The following is a 20,334-nucleotide window of genomic DNA, read 5'->3' on the forward strand; positions in this document are numbered from 1 at the left end:
TATAGGAAAGATGGGGACAGACTTTTTAGTAGGGCCTGTTGTGACAGGACAAGGGGTAATGGTTTTAAACTAAAGGAGGGTAGATTCAGACTAGATATATGGAAGACAGTTTTTACTCTGAGGGTGGTGAAGCGCTGGCACAGGTTTCCCAGGGAGGTGGTCGATGCCCCATCCCTGGAAACGTTCCAGGTCAGGTTGGACGGGGCTCTGAGCAACCTGATCTAGCTGAAGATGTCCCTGCTCACTGCAGGGGGGCTGGACTAGATGGACTCTAAAGGTTCCTTCCAACCTAAGCCTTTCTACGATTCTATGATTCTATGAACTTTCCCTGGAGCACTGTCTGTGTGTAGGAATTTTGGCAGAGCAACTGGAGATGCTTCTCTTTTGATGCATACTTTGATGCTTATTATGCTTTTGCAGTCATCTGCTTTGAGGAAATTAACTTTTTGCCTTCTGGCACTTGTTTCAGTGGGCTGAAACTGCTCCCTCTTGACTGCTTTTATTCATCTCATATTGCTGAGTGGTTCAAGGCAGATTTGGGGAACCTGAGCCTTCTCAAACTCATAGCAAGCAGGAGTCCATAGAAGTGGGCTCCTTCCTCATCCAGACCTAAGCGTTTTTTTGTAAAAGAAGGTGCTCGCGCACAGCGGCATTGTTCTCTGCAAGAGAAAGGTGTTCCATTTTTTTCTTCTAACTCTCCAATTGCCTTTATTTTCTTTAGGAGTGTGGGCAAAATGGTTAAGTGTCCTAAGGATGAAAACTTCTTTTCTGATGTGTCTTCACCTTCAGGGAAGCCAGCTGTCCAGAGGGCTACTTTGCTGCTTGCAGCAAGAGAAGGATATGATAATTTCCATCTTCTCTTATACCCAGAATTCTATGAATTTGCATCCTGGATTCCTTTGTTAAAAAGTGTTCTTCCTCGGCCTCCTCTCTTAGCTCAGTGAGATGGTAGCTCTTGCTTCAACACTTTTGACAGGAAGTCTTTAAAAGCTCAGCTGTAGTAAAAACACAGGGATCTGTGAGTCTGGAGATTGGATTACTAATTTGGGTTTACAGTTGTATTTATGACACAGCTAGATGCTTGATTATGTGATAAATATGCTTTGTGTGTTCATATGTATAAACAGTTTGATTTGCTTAAAGATCTAATTGCAGTTACTTTGCCCCCTAATGTGAAAATTATTGTCCACTACAAATAGGACCACCTAGATAAAGCACTTTGGGTAAAGTTTATTCGTGCTCTTGTAGTTGATCTTAACAGGTAGCAACCTTACATATTAAAATGCAATGTTCTGTCTGTAAGTTTGAGAAAGAAATATACTTTCAGAGTATTCAGGAATGTAATATGAGAATATTACAAATTGGGGACCATCCTACAGGTTGTGTCAATATGGTAGCAGCTACACCAAGCTCTGTCTCAAGCTGGGGGCTATACTTCCAACTCATCTTTGTCTTCCAGCATGGACCTAAATGCGGTATGGCCTCAAGGCTCTGTAGTAGACACAGGTGTGGAAAGAATGTTATTAGGACAGCAATGCTGCCTGAGAAGTTTTTTCTTACCTTCCTGGAGTGGAAATGGTTGTCCAGAAGGTGGCATGGTGAAGGCTGGCTGTGAGTCATAGTTGCAATGTGGTGACTTAAGGTATTGTAGAAGAAATGTCAGGTTTTTTAAATGAAAAGGCAATTACAGAATAATTCAAAAAGGCAAAAAGACCATGAATAACACCATAAAAGGGCCACGGGTGGTAATAAAATATAGCTTAGTCTAAAGAGAACCTCGAGGTTTTGTCACCTTGGCCACAAACAAGCTACCTGATGGTAGTTCACTTTCTGCAACTAGCAGGCTTATTGGTTTCAAATGATTGCATACTATAATTTAACATACTTCTTAATATACCAACATCCCTTTATCATTTTTCATTTAACACAATTTCACTAATACCATATTCTAGTAATGAAAGTTTCTGTGTGGTGACTTACACCATGGGCTTCAGCATTTCAGACCTACTTCAAACACACTGAAACTGCTGGAATGATTGCCCCTAACCCCACTGATTCTGTCTCAAACCCCATATGTCGCAGTTGTTACTTACTGAGTTTTACCATTGTTCAATAACGTTTCTAACAGCAAAGAGGCAGGGTGTCAGTGCATAGTACACTAAGGTGTTACAGCAAAGACAGGAATTAGACACACAAAGTTTTCTCATGATGCAGGGTTTTCTCAATTATTTTGAAGCTAGCTATTAATATTAAATTTAGAGTCAGTGTTTTTCTGTCACCCTTCAGAAAAATACCTTTTCTGCAGTTGACACTTTATTGGTATTTCACTGTAATGAAGAACTTGAGGATTTTTATTGTGCTTGCTTTTTAAATGTCAGCAATCTTCCATGAAATGTAATTCTTCTTGATTAAATGATTTAATTTCAAGTTACTGTTGTAGGAGGCGTAGTACTAAATGTAGTGTGACCGTTTTGCCAAAGGCAATTTTGTCTTCCATGTTTTTGTCATTTGCTAACATATATGTCCAAACCAAAGCATCTGATTCTGCCTAGAAAAAAACCAGTGTTAATTTCTAATGTTTCCCAGTGGGATATGCATTTTTTTTGTCTTTGGGCCAAAGCAAGCTGGGAATCTTGTGCAGGATTATCCCTTCTGGCTAAACCAATTACTTTCAGATTTTGTAAATTGATAGTACACCCACTGGTAACCAGATTTCTAAAAAGACAGTATTTCTCGTAACCTACCAAAGTAAATGTCTGCATTTCAAAAGGAAATGTTTAGAATGTTATCTACTGCTATTGTTTTGAAGACCAGCTTATTGTCAGCATGGCTATAATATTGGGAAAATTTGGCCCAGTTACATGTTTTGAGCTTCTGAAACTACACTGGTGCCTCCTGACATAACATCACCATAGTACATGAAAACCTCCCTGTACCAGTCGCATAATAACTGCTTCAACACCACTCCTCTTCCCTCCGCCATCACTGAAGGACTTGCTGGGGATAATACAGAAGTTAGTATGTTAGTAATTGCTGGGCTCAGGGTTGTTTTTTCCTACTTCTCTACTTTATAGGATGACTGGAGTTAATTAAGATTTAGGCATTCCATTTTCCTCATACTTCATTGAATCTGTTGCTCATCAGCCTCATAGAAGTTTTATTCATGTTTTGTTTGTATCCTAAGTTTCATTAAGATAGGACTTTGGAGTTTTATGTCATTTGGAATTTAAATATCATGGAAGCTCTCCCTATAGCTCTGTAATTCTTGGCCTGAAGGTTTTGTGTGTGTGTGTTTTTTTTTTCTTGTTGGTTGTTTTCTAATGAGTGATCAGTTTTGGATGAGATTTGTATTAAGATAAGCAATTAATTAGGCAAGAGAACTGAATTGTATCTAACCTTTCAATACCATGCTTAAAATATTATGGATTAATGTTCTTTTGTCTTAGTATTAGGAACAGCACTTAAATAAATGAATTCTAGGTCAATATTGGTGCAGGAGGAGTAAGTACTTCATGAGCAGAAGATCTGTAATGTTGTGGGTAGATCTCTGGAGGTATCTGAATGGAGCTATTCCCTCAAGATGTTTCAGATCTGGAAACTCTTTTAAAAACAAAACACAAGCTTTGCAAAGTTAACTTTGTGTGTAGTTTGGAGCTTTTAATGAGTCTAGAGCTCCTCAGCTGCATGAACTGTGTGTTTGCATGTGCGCTGTACAATGCGTTTTGATGATAGAGTGAAACAGCCATTTCTCAAGATACAGCTCACCACTGTTGGACCCCACATCCTCAGAAACATGTTCTCAAGTACAGCTGGAGCATGTTCTAGCCCCAAAACTTAAGTATAGTCATTTAATACCCTGCAGGTTGTCTCCAAGAAGGCTAGATACAAAGAGGAGACAGAGCATCTCATGTGACTTCTTTGAAGGCTCTCCTTCAGAACACTATAGCCATAGCCATTAGTTTTGCTTTTTCTAGTTACAGTGGTAAATAGAGGGAGAAGTTTGAAGAATGCTGCTGCTGCAATTCTTTCTCTATACCTGCAGATTCACTCTACCTTTGCTTGTGAACATTCCCCTGTTTTCATAGGAAACCCTTTCTCACCACATGGAAACCAATTCTTCCCCTCCCTATAGGATCATGGCTTCATTTAATACCAGTTTAAATAGCTATGCCTTGTGACTGACTGCAATAATGGTAACATTCACTTTTGTTTTGATTCTTTAGATTTATCTTACAGGTATGAAATGATCTAAGCTGCAGTTGGGAAATAAATCATTCACATTTCAAAGATGCAGCTGATTTTATAGGGATGTATTTTTACTGCCAAAGGCAACAAATGTAGCAGTTCTGTTTTCTGGCAGTGTTGAGCAGAGTTGTCTGCAGTGTTCTTGCTCCTGTTCTCACACACCTGCCCATGTGCCGTACTAAATTTTATCCTTCTATCAAGAGATGGGCAGAAAGACTGTAGTTATTTAACATGTTCTGCCTGGTTTGGCCCTTTTTTCAGTAACTGAGAGTGTTGGATGTAGTCTGGTCTTTTGTTACAGGTATATATTTGGCTCAAGAGCCCATTATGTTGGGTACTCAAGGCAGCTTACACCCGCTGCTTAATGCCTCTATGTAAACAAAGTCATTCTTGTCATGGTTGGTAAAACACAGTCTCTACTCTGAAACATTTCTGAAACTCTGAAATTTTACTATTTTTGCCATTGCAAAAGAGACATTCTGTGTGGTGTCTCAAACTGCATAATTGAAAATAAAAATAGCTTTTTTCTTTTTTTTTTTATAAAGGGTCTTGCTTTTACACTCCCATATTTACTCTTTCATTAATTTCATGAAGTGTAGTGGGGCATGCAAAGGAAAAACAAAAGCATGTTTCAATTTTGTCCTTCAGATGCAGAGATAGAAAAAAAAAATAATCCCAAACTGTTGTAAAAACTGCAAATAAAATAGGGTAGATTATTAGAAATATTAAGAAAGATCATACGAACTGAGCATATGTTAGGGTACAATGGGTTCCTTTGCAGCTTTGTGGCCTAGACTTGTTCTCCTTAAAATAAATGGATTTTCTTCCTTTTTCTCTGTAGAAAGCACAGAGTACAGAAGGATTGCATTGGCAGTTTGACGTTGCAAGTCAAACTGAAATAAGATGTGACAGGAAATGGCATGAACCACTAGTCAAAGTACAGTAGATTTAGTTCTAGTGTTTTACTGAAAACGTGCGTGCCAGTCTACGTGTATTGCAAACTCAAGTACTTACTAATTTTAGACAGAGAGAGTCCCTTGTTGAGTAGTGAGGCAGGATTAGATAATTTCTTCCTATTTTGTTTATTATTATTTCTGTCTTATGTGAGTTTTGTCTAAATTGAAGTGTCACTTGCCCTGCTATAACAGAAGAGCATGGAAAGTGTCTATAGTTACATCCCAAAGAAAATACAATAAGATGGAGAAAATGAGATAACATTGTGTCACTCAATATCATAAGTTTGTTTGGAATAAAATTAAAACATCTTTTCAGTTAAATTATTTAGAGAAATTTTATTTATCTGTTTGTCATTGAACTGGATCCTCCTTTGTCCCTCAAAGTCTCTTTAGTGGAAACATTGCTTTTGTAAAGGGGAAGAAATGTCTCTCAGAGTTTCTGGCCTTGTTTAGTTCAGTGATCTTTAATTTTTTTAGATCAATTAATAATTGAAACTCTGATTCAAGAAATCCTTAAAAATATAATTTTAAAACCACTCCTGTATAGCAAAATAGGCTTAGTTTCAAGCATTCACTTGGTGTTCCTTCTGGTGAGCAGAGTGTTGTGCAGTAATTGGGACCAGAATGCAGAAGTAATCTCCCTTGCAGCTTATGAAAGTAGCGTGCTCCTTCAGTGCAGCAGTTGACACATGCCAACCTGAGACAGAGGGGTCTAGAACAAAATCATTGTGCTATTGAGTTCATTAGAAGTTACGTGACGATCAGTAAGCAAAGCCTAGAGAGGGCTGATGCAAGCATCGCAGACTTCTTTCCAAAATGATGCAATTTATTTTTATGCTGTGTCTACAGATTTATGGCAAAATGTAAAAACAAGCATTCTTTGCCATTGTCTAAGTGACAAAAACTTCCCTGTTGTGAAGATGGTGATTCACTTCTATTACTAGGACTCCAAGCAATAAGCACTGCTCAACACAAGAAGTCTCACAGCAAGTACCTCAGAGTAGATGCTCCTCCGCTTTGCAAGTGCTTGGTCCTGTTCGAGGAGTTGTGTTTCCTGCCATCATTAAGAGCCTTTTCTGGACCTTTTTGACGCTGTGCGCTATTATGTGTTTTCCATAAAAGGTAGAAATAAAGGTAACTATTTCAGATTATGTACTATCAGTGATTATTATGTTTATGTAAGGTAACAAATGCTAAAGCACATTCGGTTTCTGCTCTGTCTTTACGCAGCTATAGCAATTTAGAGTGGTTTTAGAGACCCTGGGAGTGTCAAGAGCAAGGGCAACACATAGAAAACAGCTAGCCCTACACTGTTGTTGTTGAGTCCAATGTAGGGGTCCCTTCCCTTTCCCACTTTCCCATTTGAGAGGTAGCCGCATTTGTTACTATGTCTTACCTGAAGTTAACTGGTGTAAAACCTATCCTGAATTGCGCTGCCTGATTTTCCCCAAGTGTCTCAAGTATGTCTGGAGACTGTTGCAGTCTTGAAGACATTAAATTACTCAGTATGACAGGAGGGAGTCTAGCTTTGTCCCTTTAAAAATGTCCATGTTAGCTACAGTATTAATTTTGAACTCCATGCGTCCTACTGTAGCTGTTAGCAGAGGGATGTATTTTTGTCCATTGATCTGTGCTGAAGGCATTAAGGGAATGAAGGATACCAACTACTTATCATGCCTAGATAACTCTTAAAGGTATGTGAATGCGAAAGCACCTATGAATAATGTACTTCACCCCTGCAGATCTGTTGAAGCACCATATGCTTAACTCCTTGCTGCTCCGGGAGACGCCTCTCATTTTAAATTTTTTCCTATCGCTTTCAGCTGTTAACCCATGGCAAGCCTTTGCCCCTTGCCTTGTGGCTTTTTTCCCCTCACTAGTTTCATGTATCAGCCATTCCCCTTATCTTAGCATTTTCAGACCACTGAAGCAGATTAGAGACACCCCCTTTTCACAGGCTACAGCATTCAGACATTGCACTGTTAGATCTGTCTGAGTATTACCAGTGTGTCTTCAGTGAGGCTTTCTGTGTGCGTGCTTTCCCCCCACCTCTCCTTTGGAAGGGGGGCAGCCAGACAATGTGAAAATGCCAGTATCTGCTGCTCTTGGTTCTTTGTTCTTTTTCTTTTCATTTTTTGAGGCAATGTTAGTGATCTCATTTTCAATAGTAGTAGTTGCATTTAGCTATTTGCACTGTAGTTCAGGGAAGAGGAAAAGCCTTTTAGCACAAAGTGATCTGTATGGTTTTAATAAGAGCATACAGAAAGACTTCACAGGCTAACATGCTCATATCTACAATGAACACTACTTTGCTGGATAAACACAAAAGTATAATCTGTATATCTAACAGTCAGAAATGATCTTGCAGCAATTTTGTTTTTTCACAAAGCCTTTTCCCCAGAAAAAATTGCCATATAACCATTCACTTCAGTGAACTGAACAGTCTCATAGACATGAGATCTGCATTACCTGAAGACGCATCTTAATTGGTTTTACCTGCTTACTTTCTCTATATTTTTCAAAACTGTGTTTGTAAAGAACAATTATCAATTTATTTTAATAAAATGTCTGCATTTTTCCAGATAAGTCAATATATTCATGCCACATGTAGCTGTGTTTTGGGGAAGATTATAGGATGAGAATATAACTTTCCACTGAAAAACACGGTTAGTTTTCTGTGACTTTTCACTAAGCAGAGCTCAGAGATACTAGAGATATGTAATGACAGATACTTAGTGTTTGTCCATTGATTTTATTGTTCTAGCTAGCCTTCCGCAGTACTTCTACATGCTTAAATTTAATTAATCATCTTTCTTATCCTCCAAATGAAAACAGTAACTTGCCACATCCCACCCACTAAAACAGTTTTAAATTGGACATCAAATCAGATACTAGGCATTAAAAAATGAGTGTGCTTTGTCTGTCCTGACATAAAATTAGTGAAAAATTAGCGAGAGTAGCCTGCTATCGCACTAATATTGTTTGATAACAGAATCAAGTGCTAGAAACAGGTTAGTTAAAGAGTTCTTAACATCCCTCCGGATTATCCTCCATTCTTGTGGACTGTTAACTCTCTTCCCACTGATTCAGAACAGATTTCATTCTTCTTTTTACCAGTCACAAGCGCTAAGACAAAGAGATGGTAATATCTCTCAAATCTTTTTTTTGTCTTCGGTAGATAGGAGAGTGTGTATGTGAGTACATGCAGGGCTTATGCAGTTGAATAGAAAGTTAGAGAGATGGAGTTTAAAATGGTAGAGAAAGTGTTACAGTCATACTTAAGAAAATAAGCAAAAATAGTTTTCTAAGACTCAAAAATTGTAATCTATCAGACAAAAGGCAAAAACAAAAATTTTGCAATATTTTTTATTTAAAAAAAAAAATCATAGTGTTTACAGACACAATGCTTATATGGAATGTGTCTGGTGTGTTGCAATAGGTATGTTTACAAACAAATCCACCATACCCACCAACAGACTGTTTTGTGGAATTCCTTTTTTACTGGATGAAGCCAGATGCTTTGGGGATCTTCTGAAGATGCTTGGTTTGCCTTCAAGGAAAGGAGAAGGTGCATTAAAGAGTTACAAGTTCAGGGCCATAGGCCAGAGCAATGCTAACCAGTAATTCCTGGCATGTAGCAGTAGACATGTAGAATAAGCACACTGTCAGTCTGCAGGTAGTCTCAGCATTCATAAGTGAGTATGTGAGGAAACCCACACAAGGCATGGCAATATTAATGTATAAAACCATAGCCAAAGCTAGCGTTACATGGAATTAGAAAATATTCATTGTTCCTGTTTCCCAAATGGGTAGACTCTAATACAATGGTGGATTTATGCCATGAAGTGAATTCTGTCTTCTTTTAAGTACTTCTCTCTATAACAGCCTTAGGAAGTGTTCTGTTTTAGTTCAAAAGAGGTAATTCTTTTTGAATGCTCTTATATGACTTTAAATATCTTAATTTAAATGACCTTTTCAAAGGTCAGTCCTTTTAAAGACTAAAATAGTCTTGCTTACCCCAAAATCTCCCTTTATATACTTCGCTAAGCATATTCTTATTACCTGAAGTTTCATAGAAATGATCATACTAAACATAAAATTGACAGAAAACAGCATGTAATAATACTGACAGAGGTCTGACTAGTTTAGGTTTTTTGCTAATTAACACTATTCTCTAGCTTAAATAGTACATAGCATAATGCTTATTCACTAGAAACAACCAATTCAACTCCGGATTTCTCTTCCCCACTAAAGTTGCTGAAAAGCTGTACTCTGTTCAGATAGTCTCTCTTACATAAATTGAAGGGACTCCCCCATAGGAAGACCTCCATTTTCTCTTAATGGTTTCTACGCCATTTCCTGTGTCCTATTTAGTACAGTTGAAGTATCCAAATTTGGAAGTATTTGCTCAGCAGCCTTTAGGAATTGCCTGATGTGTTAGTCGGCTCCCTGCTCTTGCTGGCAGAGCTTTGGCCTTGGATATAAAAAAGCCAGTGAAGGAAAACTTTCTTAGAAATCTGCAGTAACAAATTCTAGTCATAGAGATCGAGGCTGCAGTTCACAAGTAATTTTAAATAGCTCTAAATGCCGATTGTATTGACAGCAGTGGTGCCCCCCTGCCCCATCTGCCTTTTCCTACCACCTTCCTTGTACCAGTACTAGCAGGTCAACTACCTGCCCTGCTGTCAAGTTGGACTAAAGTACTGAGCCACCTCAAAACTAACTTGGCAGCCAAAAACCGAAGTCTTCAACCGTTTCAGTTCATTGAATTTTGACATGCTGCTGTACGACCGCTAGTTCTGAAGTGAAGATGTACATGTGGAGGTTTGATGGTAGTCCACAGTTGGACTGAAGGTAAATTGAAGCCTCTGCGTGCCCCATGAAATTAACTTGTGAAAAGTAACCATGCTTTGTTTTTTAGATACAGACATAGGTATTTACTAGTCTTACCTTATGTGTATCACAAGACATTCTGTTTAGTGCAGATGCCTCTAAATTAAGCCCAGTGACTTCAGTTAGACTAAAGGCGGTCATGCTGTTGTGTACTTTGAACTGAGTTCAGGGGGAGTGGATATTTCCACAGCACATAAGGCCCTGCAATAGCAGGGAACTGATGAGATAAGACAGGCCCACATGGTCCACCCTGTCTGCTAAGAAATACAAACAAAAAAAAAAACCAACCTGAAATTCTTCACCAGTATGACCTAGGGGGAAATGCCTTTCTCCTTTGAGATCTCATGGTCACTCTGTCCTTGAGCATGGCAACAAAATGCAGTAGGTAGAGAGCTTTAAAAAAGGTAACATTATTTATATGATCGGAAAGTATCTTTCTGCTCTTTTGGATGCTGTGACCTGCCTTTCGTACCTCATACAGGGAAATACATCTACACCCTCAAATCCAAACCATCTTTCTCTGTATTTAAGTCACCACTGGAGTCTTGAACTGTGAGATTTAATTGCAGGCACTGCCTTAATTCCAAGCTGCAGTGTTAATGTGCATTTGCCAGGCTGAGCAAGGACTGTGGGGAGAGATCTTGAGTAGGGGGAAGTCCAGAGGCTCGCAGATTCCCAAGTCACAAGCAATTAACCCGTACCCATACCTGTCCAGTCTGCTGTCTTACCGAGTAACAGTGACTTTGTATGTATCTAGATTGTCTTGGTGCAAATGAAAATATCTATATGTTCTCCAGGTAGGGAGTTGAATCACTGTCATCAGTGTGTTTAGAAGATGGTCAAATTGGGGCCTTTTCAAACTTAAGAACAGGAATTTGCTAGATTGCCATTCATTAATAATACACACTGCCAATAATTAGGTCTCACTCATTATCAATCATTTCTCATATTCAGGACAGTTAATTCTTAAAAGTCTTACCCTTATTAGCTATAAAGTTGTAATACCACAAAACTTCTGTCATATATTCAGCATAGCTTATGTATACATAACACAATGGGGAGCATAATGGGTGATTGAGAGATCTTTCCTGTCATGTATTGGCATAGGACTGACACTGGCAGAGGAGCATGGCCTAAGTGTTTCATGTGTTAGAAGTTCCAAAAATGTTAATCCCCTTCCTGAATATAACCTATAAGCTTGTTACAAGAAAATATTAAATATGGGTAATAATATATTATTGTATATAATACACAGAGTGTATGTATTGTGACACACACAGTCACAAAGCTCTTCTACTCCTTTCATATATATGTATGTATACATATGTCTTGGCAAGTCATCTGATACAGTTTTATAATTAGATGTCACCAGTTTAACTTTGTATCACAAAAATGCGGGCTTGAAGTTAAGTGTCTGTACCACAGTGAAATCAAATTTAGAAACAGCTTGATCATATTAGCATTGTATTCTGTGGATTTGTAACAGAGTCCTAAATGATTGGCATTTCAAAAAGCTCTTTATGTTATTCAATTCAACCTTTTGCAGTGAGTGCAGAATCATCTTTGCAGTAATTCCATTATTATTTAAATCTATCTTTGAACACATCTAATGAAGATGTCTCCATCAGTCATTAAACAGTTTATTCCATTCTAAGTAGCATGTCTTGGGTGGTGTAACTCAGGCTTCTGCCAGAAGGAGCACTTGTATTTCAGCATGTGTGCCTTGGCCAGCACAGTTGCCTTAGTTCAGATGGTTTCTGTGTGATTTATTTATTAGTTCTTTGTATACCATTTTGGATTGAAATGACATTCAGACATAATACTTAACAGTAAAATTGGGTGACCAGAATATACAGTGTTCTTACTACCTGAAATTCTTAGATTCCACTCCGGAATAAATTTGCAAATGCATATTTTTAAATCACAAGAAGTGCAAACTATTCTTTCGTCTCACAGAGTAAAATGAAGTAAAGAAGTACGGAATAAAGACTGTGCAGTTACTAATTAGATTTCTTATTTACTCTACTGTTACCCTGCATTTAAGTGGTAGCTGTGTTTTTAATCTTTTCAACCAAACTTTGCTTATGCTTCACTTTAGTTGAATTCCTGCAACTGGAAAACTATTTAAATCCTCTGAAAGCAAACGATCTATACCCATCACACTGACTTTCACGCTAGGTGATCAGATTATGGGGATAATAAAATACTTGAGATACACACCACTTGCCACAACTCTCTGTTTATGCTGCCACAGGAGGACTCGTGAACTTCTTGCTGAAAGATGAAGGACATCCTTAAAGCAAATCTTTCATTCCCGTGAATAAATTCTAGATTAGTTCAGTCTAACATAGTGTACAATTCCAGGGTATAGTATCGAAAAGCATCCTCAGGAGGGTAGAGTTCAAGCATTTATTCCTTTTACTGTTTGGCTTTCTCAGTGCTAAACAAGATAAGATGAATGCAATAAAAAATTAAACTCAGACTATGCTGATGAGCATAGAGGAAAATGAAAAGGTGTATAGAGAAGTAATGACCTCACATGACAAGAAAAAACTTTTTTCCTGATGGAAGAGTAACTGTAGCTCTGCTGCTTTACAGGTTTTTTTTCTTCATTTTAATTTTACTTTTGTTTCTACTTTTCTTTTATTCTTGTCTGGTGGTTGGTTCTTTTTGTGTTGTTGGTGGTTGGTTGTGGGGTTTTTTTTTTGTGTTTTTTTTTTTTCCCATTCTTGCTTTTTTTGAATGTTAACCTGAGGCATGGAAGGTATGCCTATACCCTTCCTGCTTTCCTGTATCATTTACTTGGTGTCAGGATTTAAGTGTACATGGCAATTCTTTTCTTTATAAGGATTGTATAAGCATCTTCCTTTAAATAGGGAAGTCAGGAGAATGTTGAAAAATTGCCACCTACTAGCTGTCTGTTAGAAGAATAGATTTCTTTTTCTAATCAACAGTTCCTGATGATTTTTACCTACAGAACTTAAAAATATCAAAGGTACATTTCTCTGAAATGGAAATTTTAAATTTTCGCTCTGATAAATGGAGTGGCATTTCAGTTTTCATGGGCAATATCGTTCCTTTATGTAGGAGAGTGTGAGTTAACATATTGCAACATATGGGGTCTAATCAAAGGCCAGTATCCATCCCAGTGTCATCCCAGACCTACTGAGGTCAAAGCAAGAGCCCCCCATGCCATGGGTAGATTTGAGATCAGGTTCTCAAAGTTCAGTAGGTGCTTTTTAAGATAGAGAGGAGAAAAACTGAGTTCAGTTCTTCAGGGTATTTTGTAAAGAGATATAACATTTTTTGAAGGTCGGTCTGTCTTCCATTGTTCAAAATGCCTTGATTTTTCCTCATAATGATAAAAATACTGTGCTTTGAAAGGAGCTGGTGATCCAAGAATTTAATTAAATGTTAGGAGGATACGAGGTAATTGGCTCTGCCATAACTGATTTCATATAAATGCAATATATTTCATATCATTAGGTGTGTTTAGAAACTGTGATGTAGAAGGCAGATTTAAAAAGTGGGATCAGAGTCAGTGATCAGTGGATTTATTGTATGGGCTATGAAAAGGTATTCAAATGTGGTCCAGCAATTTGAGTAAAATTTAATGCTCCTTTGGGATAAATTCATTTTAGTTTAGAGAACATTTTGGATAGAAATTTAAATTGTTCAGCTGAAGATAATTTAAACAGTAAATAACAAAACAAAGAACACGGTATAAATTTTTTAAATAGAAATGTAGGATTGTGGTTTTGAACAGTTTTTAGTATTATTCTTTTAATTGTTTTTTCTCAACACCATTTTTTCCCAAAAGCTTTTTGATATTTTTGTGGTTTTATTTTTATTTTCACAACTGTTCTTACACACACCATGTTTTCATACTGTTTCACTATGGCACCTTGATGTGTGAATAAAGGCCTTCACTCTGAAGAGGTGTTTTTATATTTAGAATTAAGCATAACACATAAGATGTACATTTAAATATTCTTTAATATTTAATCAGTAGTTGACAGGGTACAAAACCACCCTGTTTTTGGAGGTAAATGTGGCAGACACTTAAAAAGTAATTTCTATGCATGGTTATTAGCGGGAGAAAGCAAATGGCACTAATTCCTATGATTCTTTGGGTTCTGAATCATGCTGTGTATGTGCAGTGTGCAAATGCAGTGTTCTGAATGTCATCTAGTATTTGTATGGGTCATGTCCTTTTTGTGTTACATGTGTTGTACTAAAATGCATGTGTTACACAGCAATGCAAATTTCAAGGGCAGTAGCACAGAAAGTAATACTGGTCAGGAGTTTTAAAGCCCACCAAAAATGTCAACAGATTTTTTTTTTTTCTCCTTTAAATGTCAGTCACTTTTAATAGACATAATGTGAATACTGACTGAAAAAAATGTAATTTTTTACATAGCCACCTGAAGAGGCTTTCCAGAGTTGGTTGAAACTTCTAGGTCCTTGACACTTGGAAGAGAAGAGAAAATCACTTCAAGCAGCATTCTTTGTATCCGTACCTTGAATTAACTACATCTGTAACAAGATCACTGGTTCTGACTTCTATGAGTTCTCATGAGCTCTTGGTGCCTAGAATAATTTTGAGCTCATTTTTCAAATAGGAGACTTGGAGATGCCTGTGGACCACTTCCATGGCTGTTTGTTCATTTTTTTTTAGCTCTTTTTTGGGTGTAAAGTATGAGAGATCACATACAGAATCATGGGATAATTTCTGTTGGAAAATACCCTTAAGATCATCGAGTCCAACTGTTAACCTAGCACTGCCAACTCCACCACTAAACCATGTCCCTAAGCACCACATCTACACCTCTTTTAAACACATCCAGGGATGGTGACTCAACCACTTCCCTGGGCAGCCTGGTCCAATCACTGACAACCCTTTCAGTGAAGTAACTTTTTCCTAAAATCCAGTCTAAACCTCCCCTGACACAGCTTGAGGCCGTTCCCTCTCATCCTATCACTAGTAACTTGAGAGAAGAGACCAACCCCCACCTCACTACACCCTCCTTTCAGGTAGTTGTAGAGAGTGATAAGGGCTCCCCTCAGCCTCCTTTTCTCCTGATCAGTCATAGCCTGATTTTAGAGATAAGGCAAGTGCATCTGGAAAGCTAAGGTAAAAACCAGTTATTTTGGATCTTTCTGTTAGTATAGACTCTACTGCCTTTGTAGAACAAGTAGATAGATATCTACCCATATACTTCAGTGATGACAATGGACTTCTTAGCTCTTACAAGGTGAGTTGGGCTTCAAATAATATAGCTATACTTCCATTCATAGGGAACCCCTAGCTATGACATACTAACCTGTTGTCATGGGTTCACTATCTTTTCATTGCCCTGAAGGCTGTTAAGGTAGGTTAGTGCTCTTTTAGTTTGCTATGTCACAGGCTTCTCATGTTACAAGCCACTCAATCTCCATCTAATTTTATGATTAAATAAAGAAGTCCTTCATCTATCTACTCTTCATCTTTAGAAGGCTTAGAGTCATCTTCTTTAGGTGGTTTGGTCTTGCCAGCAGTGATAGTCTTACTACCTTTCCTGTTGCTTGTGATTACATCTCCCTTGTAGAGCCTTGGCAGCCAGATTTACCTTTAAATGTTATTCTAGAGTAACTCTGGAAGTTTCTTTGTTTTAAAATTGCCCCAGAAGCACTAACAATGTAGGAATCTGGGGTCTGTTTGCTCTGCAGCACTGAAGTTCTTAATAAAAATAGAAATTCTAATGATCGCTTATGCCTGAGACTGAGATTTTCTCTCTCTAGATTGAGCACTCAGGATTAACCTATTACTGGGTTAGCCCTGAGGAGCCCTCCTGGTGTTGTAGGCAACTGAAGCTCCTTCAGGCTGATATACAGAAATGGGGAGATAACACAACGATGATCTGAAGACTGTTCTGCAGGATTTGTGGGTGCCCTGAAATCAATTTCTTAACCTTGATTATCAAAAAATGACAGCTTTACTTCTCTGAAAGAAGTCTCTTCCAAGGAATGTTGTCAGTTGCACTCTTAGCCCTGTGGTTAGGAATGGTAATATATTAATTCAAGTTGTTCTTTGTCAAGAGGTATCTTCTGGAGGACAGAAGACAGTTTCTTTTTAGTACCTTGAGCTACAGCATTACCCAGATAGTTTTGATCTCAGGACTTGCTCTGTCTCTTGGTTTGGAGACCTGTAGCTCTTCCTGTGATTTCAGATCATCTTGCAACAAACTGAGGTCATTATCACAACCTGAGCCTCTGGTTTTTGCCATGATACTGCCTAAATGGTTGACGGTTTTCAAGATTTTAGTGGGGTTGTTCTTTGCTGTGTGGAGGTTAATTAGTAGAGACACATAGTGTGCTGAAAGAAAGTATTAGGCTTAGTGGTTGAAACATGTGGCTTGGCATATGTCTAGGTTGAACTCATCTCTTTTACCTTGCCTCTCTGCAAATCCAGTTTATTTCTGTAATCATACTAGTTTCATATTAGGTTCATTCAGCATCTTTTTAGGCCTTACACGACCATGCTTTTGACTTTTGCTTACTTTTTTAGAATGTGTTCTGGTGGGCTTTTGGAAGTTCTCATGGGGCTTTTTCCTTCTGTTAGAATCCAGTAGTAACCGACCCTGATTTTATTATCTTCAGGAGGAAAACCATTTTTCACTCTGTCTTGCCCACATTTAAAGAAAAAAAAAAAAAAAGGGTCTTTTTCATAGCAATTACTTCAGCTAATTGTGGAAGATGGAGGTTCCTATTCTTATATCACATTGTCATGTCATTATGTTCTCCTGCAGCCTTTAGTCACTTTGATCTTGGAGGTTCAGTTTAGGTACTAACTTTCATGTGATTTTTATTTTGAGTGCTTCATTAGTGGAAACTTTTTATTCACTCTGGGTATTCTGTATTTTTGTATATTGAGAAGAAAAACTTCTTAGGAGGGCTGCTCATGTTTTAATATCTCCTACCAAACAGTCCTGTGGCTCTTTGATTTGAGTATAGAAGCTGCCACACCAGATGGCTCACTGCCCAACAAAGACTTCTCCTTTTTTGAAAGGTCATTAAACTTAAGTTCAAGCAATAGCTGTGGCAGTCTTGCAGAGTATACCTGTAGCTGGGATCTGTAGGTCTGCCACAGAGAGCTTCATTCATTCATCTGGGCACTGTGTTTTCATTTCCATTTCAAAGCTGCCTTTGAAAGGTAATTTTTCAGTCTTCATTCTAGCGGGAACTCTTGAACCTTTTCCCAGTCTATTTACACTATACTGTAAGTTGCTGACAATGTTCATACATATAGATAAACATTAAAGGTGAAGTCTGGTTATGTACCACAAATTATTTTTCTTGAGATACATCATGCATATGTGCATTCAGCAGCCCACCACACCTGCTCTCCTTTGACGTCCTTTGGGAAACAGTGGCATTCTAAGTTGAGAGGAACTGAGAGGGAGAACCATATCTTGCCTATATCATTCTAACATAAGCACAAGGGATGGGATCTGGGGATTGCCCTGCAGAGATGGCAGAATGATGAAAAAAATGTAATCTGTGTTTCATTTTTTATTAAGATGCTTCTTAGGTGTTCTTCCCCATTGTCAAATAAATGAATGGGGTTTGGTTGGTTTTTTTATTTCTTTTTTCCAAAATAAAAACCATAAACATTTTGAAATAAAAAAAGAAAAAAAGTAATTATTTTTTGATCAGTTCTAGGTCATGTCTGTTCATGTTTATTGTATTCATTTTGTTAAGACATTCTTTAGGTGAGTGTTGCATATGTGTGGGCATTTTAGCTGTGGAGATGGTTGCTTTTTCAATATCAAGCTACCTTGATCACTGACGAAGTGATGTTAATCACTTAACACGACTTCATTAAAAGGTGAAAGTAGAGTGGCTCATGTTTTCACCTGTTGTCACTGGCTTTTGGCAAAGTTGAAAACTTCTTGTCCTGATGATTTTGTTACTAAAAAATAACAGTCAGAGAGTTGCCATTTGGAATAAAGTGATTACTGAATGTGATTGTGCTGTACTGATATAGTAGTCTCTGAACTGAGAGCTGGGCGGTGACAGCTATCGAACAACAGACAGGATTCTTTAGTTGGTTTTGGTTGAAGGTGACAGAATCCAGCAAAAAGTATTGGAGGTCTAAGACGACATAACCTGCAAAGAAAGACAAATAGTATTGTTTATTTAAAACTAGAGGGTAATTAGGGAAGACATGATTAATTTTAAAATAAATAAATAAGCTTAATTTTAGGAAGAGTGCAGGATTTGGTTTTGGAGGCATGAAATCTGTATATTAGTTTGGGGACTTTCAACATTATGATTATGAGCAGTATTGTTATTTTCCAAAACATCCTCCTCATTTCCACATCTTCCCCTCAGGAAAGGCAGGATTACAGATCTTCATGTTGAAATTAGCTCATAATTTTTGTTGAGAAAACAAAAAGGCAAAAAAATATAATAAAAAATTTAAATTTTCTTCAAAAATGTTTTTGTATTAAAATCACAATCTAATAATACTTTATATCTTTCATCTTACAACTTAATTTTTCCTTGCTTTTGAAAAAATTGAAAAAAAATCAGTCTTGTCCAGCCTATTTTTACCGGCATCCACTTCTCTATATTTAGGTTGATTACAAAAATAAAGCAGAGTACAGCAAAGATGCACATTATTAATATAATTCTAGTCCACCAAATGCAGAGCAATGCTTGAACCATTTGATGGTATATGCATCACGTATTTTTGATGCTAGTGATACATGGATAAGAATTGTATATCCACCAAAACCTCTTTTTAAGTGGTCATTTGGTTGGGAACTCAAAAATTAAATAAATCACATGCAGTCAAGAAAGGAGTCTTAGGTCTGAGGGAGTTACACATTCAGATACAGGGTAAATGACCAAGTAATAAAAACCATTTGATAACCTTGTAATAGCCCAAGTGTATTTTTATACTTCATTAGCAGATGGTTATGTACATATTTTAGAATTACAGTCTTGTGTTTTAATGTCTCTGTGTAAAAATATATTGATGAGAATCAGCCATTTTAAAAATGTTTTCAAAGGGAGGCCACTGAGGTCATATTTCCATAATTAAGTGCAGTCTGTGGTGTAGCACTGACTCCAGCAGCAGCATACGAGCTACAAGGTACATTTGCATAAAATCCTTTTTCATAAGTGATGTGTTCATTCACACAAACAAATGCACTGTGATAATGAGTTTGGCCTCAGAAGGAGCTGTAAAAAGGCCATTAATAAGCATATGGAATAAGGATGGAGTGCAGGATGGAGCCTGAATAGGTAACGGGGAAGAAGTAGCCTGTCCTGTAGAAGAGGGCTGTGGGCAGTTAAGAGGCACTGAAAATGCTGCTGGTAAGCAGAGAGTTTGTGCTTTACAATACTGCAAATGAAAGTATATGAAGTACAATGAACTGAGAAGCGAGGATGTAGGAGGCTCTGGAAAACACCTCATGGTTTTGACTGTTCCAATGGAAATCCTGAATTCCTGGAAGTATGTTATATTCTCCTTTGTAGCATTTTCACAATGAATGTGAAGAGCTGAATGTTTAGTTTTATGTAAATGTATGAGGTGTCTGTTTAGTTCAAAATTGCCACACTTGTAATTATTTTCATAGTCTAGGGGCTGAGATCTTTGTTTAACAACAAAAAAAGATTTAATGGTCTGAAATTGTATATTTGTGTTTCTTTAAAAAAAAAAAGTTTTTCAAAAAGCACTAAATAAATAGGTGTTTGCTCTCCCTAATTATTCAATTTGCTAATGAAACATGTACCATGTCTTTTTTCCACACCACTTAAGAAATCTGTTCTTCCCACTGACCTTTTCAGAAGGCAAGGTAATTCAAGTGATAATCTGAAGAGGAAAGAAACAATTTGAAATATCCTATTTTCCAAATTAAATGGCATCTACTTGTATCACACTTGTGGAGACCTATTTTACAGAAGAAAATGAACCTTCCCATTACCCCTGAATTAGCTGAAGTTTATTATTTCTGAGAAGTGACACAGGAAGTAACTGTTCTGCACTCTGGAGAGAAACAGCTGAGCTTGAAGACAAGTTACTGCAGTTTCAGAGTTAATTTAAATGTCTCCAAGAGTTATGTGGGTTTCTCCATGTAAAGTTAGGGTTAAAAGCATTATTGTGGCAACTTTCCTAATATGTAAAGTATATGTTGCCAGGTTTTATAATTTGGAAGACCTGTTGACTTCAGCTGAAGCTTTGTTTATATTA

The 20,334-nt window shown here is 37.5% G+C and overlaps 1 protein-coding gene across 6 annotated transcripts in view; it reads left to right on the forward strand.

The window, feature by feature from the left end:
* The window catches only part of CTNNA3 (catenin alpha 3), a 556,373-nt gene that overhangs the window by 431,226 nt on the left and 104,813 nt on the right, over positions 1–20,334 (forward strand). The gene's annotated exons all lie outside the window — the stretch shown is intronic.

Source organism: Phalacrocorax carbo, chromosome 13 (assembly GCF_963921805.1).
Source record: "Phalacrocorax carbo chromosome 13, bPhaCar2.1, whole genome shotgun sequence".
In the NCBI taxonomy this organism is placed as follows: Eukaryota; Metazoa; Chordata; class Aves; order Suliformes; family Phalacrocoracidae; genus Phalacrocorax; species Phalacrocorax carbo.